Source organism: Arvicanthis niloticus, chromosome 2, assembly GCF_011762505.2.
Source record: "Arvicanthis niloticus isolate mArvNil1 chromosome 2, mArvNil1.pat.X, whole genome shotgun sequence".
In the NCBI taxonomy this organism is placed as follows: domain Eukaryota; kingdom Metazoa; phylum Chordata; class Mammalia; order Rodentia; family Muridae; genus Arvicanthis; species Arvicanthis niloticus.
In genome coordinates, this window is record NC_047659.1 from 66,989,957 (window position 1) to 67,000,288 (window position 10,332).

General features: G+C 50.0%; 1 protein-coding gene and 1 long non-coding RNA gene across 4 annotated transcripts in view; one reads left to right on the plus strand and one right to left on the minus strand.

The window, feature by feature from the left end:
* The window catches only part of Cd82 (CD82 molecule), a 44,027-nt gene extending 43,241 nt beyond the window's left edge, over positions 1–786 (minus strand). Inside the window, exons 1-2 of one of the 3 annotated variants that reach the window (XM_076929315.1) lie at positions 638–778; positions 82–140 (exon numbers count right to left, since the gene is read on the minus strand). The gene's annotated coding sequence lies outside the window, so the exon portion shown is untranslated. Of the gene's footprint in view, positions 1–81; positions 141–522 lie in introns of all 3 variants that reach the window. The other 2 variants (XM_034496200.2, XM_076929316.1) reach the window with 2 other exon arrangements.
* A 100-nt stretch (positions 787–886) lies between these two features.
* Positions 887–6,227, plus strand: LOC117704106 (uncharacterized). Its single transcript, XR_004606213.2, has 4 exons — positions 887–1,041; positions 2,751–2,906; positions 4,463–4,602; positions 6,059–6,227. It is a non-coding gene; the product is annotated as an uncharacterized LOC117704106 (long non-coding RNA).
* Positions 6,228–10,332: the final 4,105 nt, after the last annotated feature.

A 10,332-nucleotide genomic window follows, 5' to 3' on the forward strand; every position in this document is an offset into this window, starting at 1 on the left:
GAAGGGTTTCCCCTTCTTCTCCCCATGCACCCCAAAAGAGTTCTTCTGCGATCCCTTCAGGTGCCTCTTCCACCAGCTCACCTGGAAAAGGTTGGCTAGTTTCCACTGCAAGTCCATCCAGTTCAGTGGTGCGCTCAGAACTTGGAAGGAGGGAAAGAATGGAAACCGCCTTGATTTGGAATCCTTTCCAATAACCCTGGGCAACTTAAATAGTTTCTCTCAGTGGCATTTTGTGGAAGTCGCTGAGGTCTAGCTACACAATCTGAAAGCGAGTGATCTCAGGCACCATAGTAACTGTCACCTGTTAGCTCTCACATTCCGGGCTTTTGTTGAGAAAGGTCACTCTGGGTGATCGAAGCTCATCTCAATCAACTTCCTCCTTCTGGAACCCGAGGAGCTCCGGACTGGGGGCAGGGACAGGCCCGGGGCCACGGGACTGGTGTGTGGCGCAGCCAGAACTAGGGAGTTCGGGACTTGGAGGTGAACGATCTTTTCCGCTACTAACTTGCTCTAGTCTGTTACCTGTTGTTGCCAAGCGGACTCCGGACTCCACGGGCTTGGCGGAACGGGTCCTACTTGGAAGTTCGGGCAAAGCTAAGTTTGCTTCCTGTCCCCTCTCTCAGGCTTCTCTTCTTACCTGCTGCCTGGGTTCTGGCTACGCGCTCTAAGTCCGTCGTCTTCAGCTGGCGCCCCAACCCGTGTCTGACAGCGCAGCTTGGCTCTAACCCTCAGCTCTCCCCCGCCACCCCTTCCCGAAGTCAGTCCAGAAGCTCAACCGCCTTGTCAGGCCACGCCACGCCCCCGAGACCACGCCCTCGACACGCCCCCTACACGGCTCCTCTCCGGGCCCTGCGGGAGGTAGCACCAGGCTCCGCCCATCACAGCCTCATGGTTCAATCAAACCGCACAACACTGAGCTGCCCTTTGCCAAGCTCTGCCTCCGGCCCTGCAGCTTGGTTTGAAGCAGGACCTATTCCGACCCACTACAGCTTAGAGATGCGGCCACGCACGCGTCTTGCTCCGTCTGCTTTGGGCCTCCAGGTAATGAGGCCGGCCCGGGACTCCGAGTCTCTGCCCCTCCAGTCTCTTTCAGTCTTGCCTAACGGTCTCACGCCCTGCGGTCTCCCTCTTCCTTCCCACTTCCCAACTAGGCCGCCGGTTTTCTTCCAAAGCCCTCCTGTTCACGCCTTTGCCTCCACCACTTTCCCCTGGGGCTTTTCCCTAGGCCTCCAACTGGGAGACGGCTCCCCGGCTCCGCCCCTTCCCGGAGATTCTCCCCTCCGCCCTGATCCTGTTCCCCTTAGCAACCTGGCTCAGGGCTGTAGGCCTGGGGCCCCGACGCTGGCATTCTAGGACTGGCGTATCCTGGTGCTACCCGGGAATGGCGTGGGAGCGTTCGCGTTCCAAGACCTGGTCTCCATGTGGAGGCGGCTGGAGCCAAGCGCTATCTGAAAATATTAACAGCTACCAGTGGTTGAACTTTTGCTCGAAGACAGGCTGAAAGCCGAGAGATGTGGAAGCCCTCATCTTTGAGTTCCTACCACTCGTGGGCTACTTTCCTTGTGCCCATTTTACAGATGCACTGCCCAAACTTTAGAAAGGGGAAGTCGTGGGCTAGAGTCGTCCGTGAACCATTCCAACGTCCTCGAATCCTACTTAAGCTTGTACTAGCTTGTCTGGATTTTGGCCCTTGAAGAAGTAGCCCAGGCCAGCCAGCTGTGGCAAGAGAGGGCTGAGGGCCTGAGCTCTCCATGGCTGGCTTCTTCTTTGAGAAGGTGGGCTACCAGTGATCTCCAGATGTCTGCACACACCACCCTGCACTTCAGACTGTGGACCAGCCTCAGGCAGGTTACCAGGTTAACCACCATTAACCTGTGAGCCGCCAAGGTTCTTTAGCAACACATTATCTCATTGGCATGGCAGAGCAAGTCCCTGAGGGGAGGGAACGAATACCCTTGCTCTTTGGGTGGGGCGTCGGATGCAGTGCGGCCTGGTGGTTCTCAAAGCCACCACTGCCTGGGAACTTGTTAGGATCATGTTTGGAGTTTGAGGCACCCCAGAACAACTCGGTGAGAAACTGTAGTGGTGTGTTTTCACAAGGGTCCCAGGTGATTCTGAGTCAGCTTAGATGTTGAAAGCCACTGTTGAGCATAGGTGAAGACATGAGGGTAGGCAGAGACTCACTCACAGGACCTAGGTAGACCTGGTAGCTGTGTTACCCAGGGCAAGATAAGGTAGTTAGAATGAGCCTTTAAGAAGGGACTCATGAGCTAGAGAGAAGGCTCAGTGGTTAAGAGCACTGACTGCTCTTCCAGAGGTCCTGAGTTCAATTCCCAGCAACTACATGGTGGCTCACAACCATCTGTAATGGGGTCTGGTCTGATGCCCTCTTCTGGTGTGTCTGAAGAGAGCAGTGGTGTACTCATATACATAAAAAAGGGGATTCACAAAACCAAAGCCAAGACAAACAAAAAACCTAACCTAATAAAATCATATTGTTGGTTTATTAAGAGAGAGAGAGGGACTAACAAGCCTTGTGGTGGCTCACAGCTGTAATCTCAGCACTTAGGAGGTAGAGTCTGAAGGATCAGAAGTTTGAAGCCAACCTTGGCTAAACAATTTGGGCTGCATGAAAAGACAGAAACAAACAAGCACCCCCCCCCCCCCGAGATTAATAACAAAAATATTTGAGGGTGGCTATTGGAAATAAATTTTATTTACTTTCAGTTTTTTTTTCTTTTTTGAAACAGGATCTCATGTAGCCCAGGCTGCCCTTTATTTCCTGCTGCTGGCCCTCCAACTTCCTGATTGTGGAGATGAGAAGAGATGGCATTTACCAAGAGCTCAGCCTAGTGAGGGGACTAAGCCTGGGATGATGCTACAAACTGAAGCCCCACACTTGGGAGGTAAAGGTGGGATGATCATGAGTTCAAGTCACCCTTGAAAATGGGTTTTCCACCAGTGCATTATAAGCCAGACTAGACCAGATTAAAATAGATAAAGCCTTCTCCTAGTTGGGCTCACCTGTCCCAAGGAAGTAGGAAGTAGGGAAATCACGAAGCAGGGCTTACTTGAGGAGCTTTTATAGGTCTTGGGCGAGGGATGATGACGTTCCACCAAGGAGCTGGGATCATGCCCGTATATGGTCAAAAGCTGAGCTATGTGTAGATTGCCAGAAATGCAGAGCTGAGGGGTGAGGAATTGGGCTGGAGTTTTCTCAGAGCAGGTGGGATTGAGGGAAGGAGAGCAGATGGACCAGGGTGAGCAGGGTACCAACCAAACAGTTAGTGAGAGGATAGTCCCAGGCCACTCCAAACACAGGTAATGAACTAACCAAACAAGTTATATACTAAGCTTACGAAACAGGCTAGAGAGATGGCTCATGGCATGGAGTGCTTGCTGCTCCTCCAGAGGCCGGGAGCTTGTTCCCAGGACCTAAGCAGGGAGGCTTAGCTGCCTCCCTGAAGCTAAGTTCAGGGAACATAAACTGTCCTCAGATGTCAGCCATTTATTCCATAAGATGCCAAGATCTCACCTTGTTCCCAGACACTATGAACACTCTTGACACAGAGCCACAATGAGAGAACAGAAGCTGGTGCTTCTCTGTTCTGGGCTGGGTGCTAGAGCTTGACCTGGTCCAATTTTTGCCACGTGGCCATAAAATACCTTCCTCCCCACCCTTCTCTGAGTCCTTCTTGACCCCCAAGCTAGGATGTTTGTAATGGTGACTCAGCGATGGCTCTTGTGTGACAAGACTTTTCCTGAGGAGAGTCGACGTACACATCAAATCTCCTCTGATAGGAAACCCACAACAGACCAAAACATGACACTATCCAAATCCAACTTGGTGAACCGGTGAATCTCTACAGCACACCCCAGACACGAAGCACAAGACACAGCAGCTTCAGAGAGCTCTACGGGTTACAGTGTGCTTTCTAGGTGACGTTGTTGATCTAAATCCCTTACAGGCCTCCCAGCCTATTGCTGGGTCTGAGACTTCTCTGAAACTCTTTGCAGTTTTATTGCTTCCTCTGGGAGGAAAGGGCTTAGTGAATCTGGTCAGTTTCAGGGACTTCCTGAAGCTATTTTGAGTTATTTACTTTTCTGCTTAACGAGGATCTCTGAAAGATGGGCTGTTTCAACCTTGGAGAAAATTGGTACACAACAGGCCCAAGGCCTGGGTCCTATCAGACCCTCCCTAGCCCAGATAGTTCCCCCTCCACCAAATTGCCCCTCCTGTTTAAATCCTGTTGGCACCCCTTTCCTATTCAGGCCACTCCAGATTGGAGATGGGGGCAGCTTCTAGAATTCCTGCCACACAAGGCACACTATCTTCTGCACTCCTGCTGAGGTTTTCCCCAAAGGCACTTACAGCCTGGGGTTCTGGTCCTATTGTACGGCCTCATTTAGCACAAGAAATCCAGGTTTAGAGTACAGTTGTGATGTGCAAACTCTTTTCCAGAGTAGTTGACAGATCAGACAACAAAATGTTCATCCTCCTGCCTGACCGCCATCTTTGTAACCATCAGCAAGACCACGCCCCACGTTTCAGGGACTTCCTGGATTCTGAAGATTGGTGCAGGAATAAGAGCATGTGAGGAGGTCAGCACGGGTTCATAGCTGGGCCCACCCACCTGTGTCTCTTCCTGTCCTCATCTCTAGTGTCAAAACAATACTGGACTCAGTCATGAGGACACCCCAGCCCATCTGTCCATACTTGCTTCACGAAGCCACTGCCTCCAGGAGCTACACACCTGCAACAGGGCCAATTATCTAGGAACAGAGGAGTCAGGAGGTTTGGGTTGCCCTTCAGGCTATATTTGAGCCAGCTGGACAGAAACTCCTTGGTGTTTCCACACTGAGGCATGGTCAAGATGACCCTGTAGGCATGGTGCCTCTCTGAGTCTAGGTCCTTGTTTTTGAGAACTTATGCACAGTGTCTGAGACTGTAAGGGCTGGGCCTGGGTGGATATAGACCTAGCTGGATGGATGGATGGATGGATGGATGGATGGGGTCCCAGTAATGTTGACTCCTTTCCAACTTTACCTGGGGCCATTTTGCCAGGAAGAGAAGCAGACTTCTAGTGAGAGACTCCCATCTGGTGTGAAATCCTTAGGCAATTCCAGAGGCAATGCCAAGGGAGCTGAAGGGAGGCAAGAGAGCTTAGCAGAAGATTTCAGATGGCCAACTGGAGGGTGTGGGGTGGTGACTAAACTTTTAAAGAAGTAAATACTATTACTGTAACACAATATCCGAGGCCAGGAGACTTATAGAGAACTCCGTTTTGAAGCACGTTTCAGGACATGGTCCACATCTGGTGATGTTTATTTTTGACAAGAGTTTCCACTAGCACAGGACATCACAGTGTAGGGCAGAAGATGCACTGTGTGTTGTCTTGCCCAGTGTTCTACTGCTGTGAAGAGACACCATAACCATGGCTGCTCTTAGGAAAGTATTTAATTAGGGCTTACTTACAGTTTCAGAAGTACATTATCAAAATGGCACAGAGCATGAAAGCACACAGGAAGACATGATGCTGGAGAAGTAGCCGAGAGTTCTGTATCTGGGTCCATAGACAGCAGAAAGAGAGAGAGTCACTGGGACTGGCTTGGGTTTTTTGAAACATCAAAGGCCACTCCAGTGACACACTTTCTCCAACAAGGCCACACTTCCTAGTTCGTCTTAAGTAGTGACACGCCCTGATGAGTGAGCATTTAAATACAGGAACCTGTGGGAGCCATGCTTATTCAAACCACCACAGTACACTTACCTGTATTCACAATACGTGGGAGGTGGAAGCTGGAAGGAAGCTGGAGCATCAGGAGGTCAAGGTCAGCCTCAAGAAAGGTGGGAAGGGGAAGAGAGGAAGGGGAGGAGAGAGGAAGGGATGGGACAGTCACCGTGCTGAGCACAGGCTTCCTCTCCTCTCCCTGTGGCCTCCTGGCAGTTTGGCGTTCTCATAGCAAGGCTTCTGGTTTCTGAACACTTGGAGGATGAGTGTGATGTCTTGAGATCCAGCCTTGGAAGTCAGATGGTGTCTTCCTTCTCATTCCACAGCGGAGATCAGACAGGAACGCTGTGTTCAAAGGAGAAAATGTTTGAGCTTCTTCTGAGAAGGCAGAAGTTGCTGTGATAAGCTGCTGCAGGCTTCAAGTGGGTCCTCAGTGAGATGGGCTGGAATTTGACGAGAACTGGGAATCAAAATTAAATTGATTTAAAGCAAGAACAGTCTTTTGCATTTTCTAGGCAGAGGAAGCCCCTCCTGCCCCCTGGCCAGCTCTATTTCCTTGTTGTGAACTGGAAGAGATTTTTTTTTTCAGTCTCCCTAATAATGGTCATTCTTAGGATGCCTGCTTCCCGTGTGGGAACAGAGGCACGGGAAAGTATTTGCCCGGTAGCAAGATGATGAAGAAAAGGGCAAGGCCACCATGGCCAACTCTAGCAGCTCACAACCAACTTCTACCTGTCTTAGCTGCAGAAACCACAACCCAAGAACAGCCGTGAATTGGGCCATATCCAGACACCCAGATTCTCAGCACCCAGCACAGAACAAACACCCTTCCACGAAGGTCCACTCTGGACTACAGAGCTTTCCCAGCTAACACCTAACTGTCAGAGAGGATGCTGGCCCCTCTATGGCTCCCCGCAGACCTCTGTGGCAGCACCTCTGTGCCTGCCCATGTCTGAGTCCCTGAGTTCCCGTCGGCATCTCCTCCAGTCCGTGGCATTTGGATCAGCTGAGACACTGATCTTTATTTTCTTGGCTTGTGGAGCCACAGTGTTCTGACCATGAAACCTGTCCCAGCTGGGTCACAGCCTGGGCAACAACCTTGTTTCCACTGGAGAGCTTGGGTGCATTCTAGTGGCAGTGATTTAGCCAAAGATCACCTAGACCTGATTTTACCCACTGTCCCTTGCTACCTCTGAAGGTACAGGGGAACCACCCCATCTTGGCCTGAGACGTGTGGCTATTAGCCTTTCCAGGAAAGTAACTGTGGCAACTGTGGTTATAAAGGTAACCAGTTATGGAACCTAGCAGCCCTTTCTGTGCAGGGGTAGAAGCCAGAGGCCCGTGCCAACTAGACGAGTGTTTGACTCTCAGCTCCTGCCATGCTTTGGTTTTTTGTATTACCATTTTTTCCCTTTAATTTATTCTTCTCACATATATTACATCCTGACCGCAGTTTCCTCTCCTTCCCCTCCCCCTAGTGTCTTCCCCTCCCACCTCTGCGCAGAAAAGAGCACACCATACAGGAACAGTGACTAAACATGGCACAGCAAGCTACACTAAGACCAGACACTTAGTCTGACATAGAGGCTGGACAAGGCCACCCAGTAGGAGGAAAAGAATCCCAAAGGCAGGCAGAAGATCCAGAGAGAGGCCCTGTTCCCACGGTTAGGAGTCCCGCTAGAACAGTGAGCACTATAGACACAGCATAGACGCAGAAGACCTAGGTCAGACCCATGCAGGCTCCTCGGTCTCAGCAAACCCTCGTGAGTTCTGGTCAGTTGATTTTGTGGGCTGTGTCCTTGTGGCTCCTCCAATCTTCCTCCCCCTTCTCTGCAGGACCCCAAGCTCTGCCTAATGTGTGGCTGTGGAACTCTGCATCCGCTCCCATAGATTGATGGATGAAGTCTCTCTGGTGACAATTATGCTAGGCTCGGGTCCCAGCACATCCTTCAGGCAGGAAAAACTGTAGGTCTGGGGTTTTGCGGCTGGGTTTGGGTCCCAGTCCCTCCATTTGAGGCTTTGGTTGATTGCAGAGGGAGCTGGTTCTGACTCTGTGTCCCCCATTACTGGGAATCTTCTCTAGTGTCACCCTCGTAGATTCTATGGGGGTTCCATTGTACTAGGTTTCTACTTCACTCCAGAAATACCCGATTTCAGTCATCCTTCCCACTACTCTCTCCTTCCCCGCCCCAACCTGATCCCTCCTATTCCCATCCCAGTCCTCCCTGAAATCTAGTCTCTTTCCTCTCCCAGAAAGATCCTAGCATTCCCCACTAAGCCCTCATTGTTCCTCGTCTCTCTATCTGCAGAGTGTACATGATTGTCCTTTACTTTACAGATCAAATCCACAAGTGCTTGTCTTTCCCACCAGGGACTCTGATGTAGACAAGTGTGAGCGTGCCAACTAATTTAATAATGAGTGCTACACTCTGGGTTTCATGACGCTTATTCATTATTTGGCGACCTCTGCACCTAGTCCATTAATGTCGTCATCTACAATTTCCTGTCACAACTGCTTTTTTTTTTTTTTTTTTTTTTTTTTTTTTTTTTTTTTTTTTTTTTTTTTTTTCCTTTTCAGGCATCAGCTTGACTCCAAAATGGGGGCTGGGCACACCAAACATTCATGAACCTATACCTTAGTAGTTGTGAGTTTATTTAGTCTTTTTGTTTGTTTGTTTGTTTGTCTTGAGACAGGGTCTCTCTATTGTGTAGCTCTGGCTGTCCTCGAACACTCTATGAAGATCAGGCTGGCCCCACAGAAATCCAGCTATGTCTAGCTTCTAAAGGCTATTTATTTTAAAATTTATTTATCCATTTTTTTTTAAATTTTGAGACAGACCCCACTACATGGACAGAGTGCTGGGATTAAAGTGTGTGTCACCATGCCTGGACAAGATCTGTTTTTATGATTTTTATTTAATACATGCTTGTGTGTGCATGCCGTTTGTGGGCTCCCAAAGAAGCCAGAAGAGGGTATCTGATCCCTTGAAGTGTAGTTTTAGACAGTTGTGAGCTGATAGAGTTGGTGCTGGGAACTGAACGGGGGTCTTCTGCATGAGCAGAATAAGGTTTGAACCCGTGAGCCGTCTCTGCAGCCCCTGTGAGTTTACCTGTAACTGATATTCCTGTGACATTTCACTATTTATTTTGCTGAGTATGAACCATGCACCAAAGTGAGTTTTAAAAGTATTTGTAAAATAGTGACTTCAGACATCCACATTTATTCTGTAACTACAAGGAAGCCCGGTCCTTTTCTGCAGTAGAGCATGCGGAAGCCATTACCCAGGGCCCTCATGCTCCCTTGTGAGGGCTGCGGGGTGGCAAAGCCAACATAGAGGAGACCCGTGCAGTGTGGCTTTTTGTGGGCACACGTGAGAGCAAGCATCTGTTCACCTCAGTTCAGGTACACACAGTGCCAGACTCAAGAAACAGATCCAGCGGTCTCCAGGTGAACCCATGGGTCCCTGGGAGTTTACTCCAGGGAGGACAAGCTACTTGGAGGCAGCTGGAGCAGCAGCAAAAAGCCCTTCCCAGCAGGGGCGGAGTCTCATGCTGCATCCTGGAGCTGCTAACACCCTGGCAGCTCTGCTGGAGTCTCCGCTCCCTGGCAAAGCTACTTTATAACCATGGGGAGGAAGAGGCCTTGGGAATCCTGTACTGCTGAGGACCAGGAGCCTTGAACACTTCCTTAGCTTTCTAAATCTTCCCAGCCTCCTTCCTCCCCTTGGGAGGGAATATTTCAGTTCAGAGGAAACAGCTGCACAAAACTCCCCTAAAAAATTTCATGTGCAGTCCCCATCCACCAGAGGTAGCTGAGAAGGTCCTGGAGAGGGAGAAGCAGGAAAGAGCCCCAGCACCTGAACTTGGGGTGGAGACCACACAGCAGGAGAGCCTTCCCCAAGCCAAACCCGGGGTCAAACATACACACTAATTCCCATGCTCCAGAGGAGGTAGGCCAGCCTGGTCTACATTGGGACTTTCAGGCCTATCAAAACAAAACACTCCAGTAGTCCAAAAAGCCTGAGGTGGGGCCACATAAACATTCTCTCCGTGAGACTGGAGTTGAAGTGTTGAGTCTGTGGCAAGCATTTAAAAACTGGGAAATTTCACATTAATATTCAACTGTATATTTCCTGCTGTGGAACAAAAGAAAAGGAAAAGAAAGAAAGGACCAAAAGGAATCCCTTGATGTGAGTTGGAACTGGGTAACACCTGGAAAGACCTGGCTGCAGCCAGCCAGCCAGTCCTGGGCTACAGCTAGATGGACAGAGGGGGCTGCAGTTGTCCACTCCAGTTGCAACATCTACTGTCCAGATGGCCACAGCTTCTGACCCTCTGTCCTCACTCCACCCATGTCTCTCCTTTCTGTCACCTTCCAGGTTCCTATGGGACATGAGTTCCTATAGAAATCCATAAATACTGGCTACCCTTCTTCATATTGTGTCATACCGTGTTCTGGTGTGAGATGGCTCACACCAGGCCATTTTCTTATCATCAAGTTACCTTGGTACTGCTCCCTCTGAGGACCTCTGTGCTGGTTTCCTCACCCTTGAACTCTTATATTTTACAGGAAATATGAGGGAAAGAGTTCTTGCCCCTT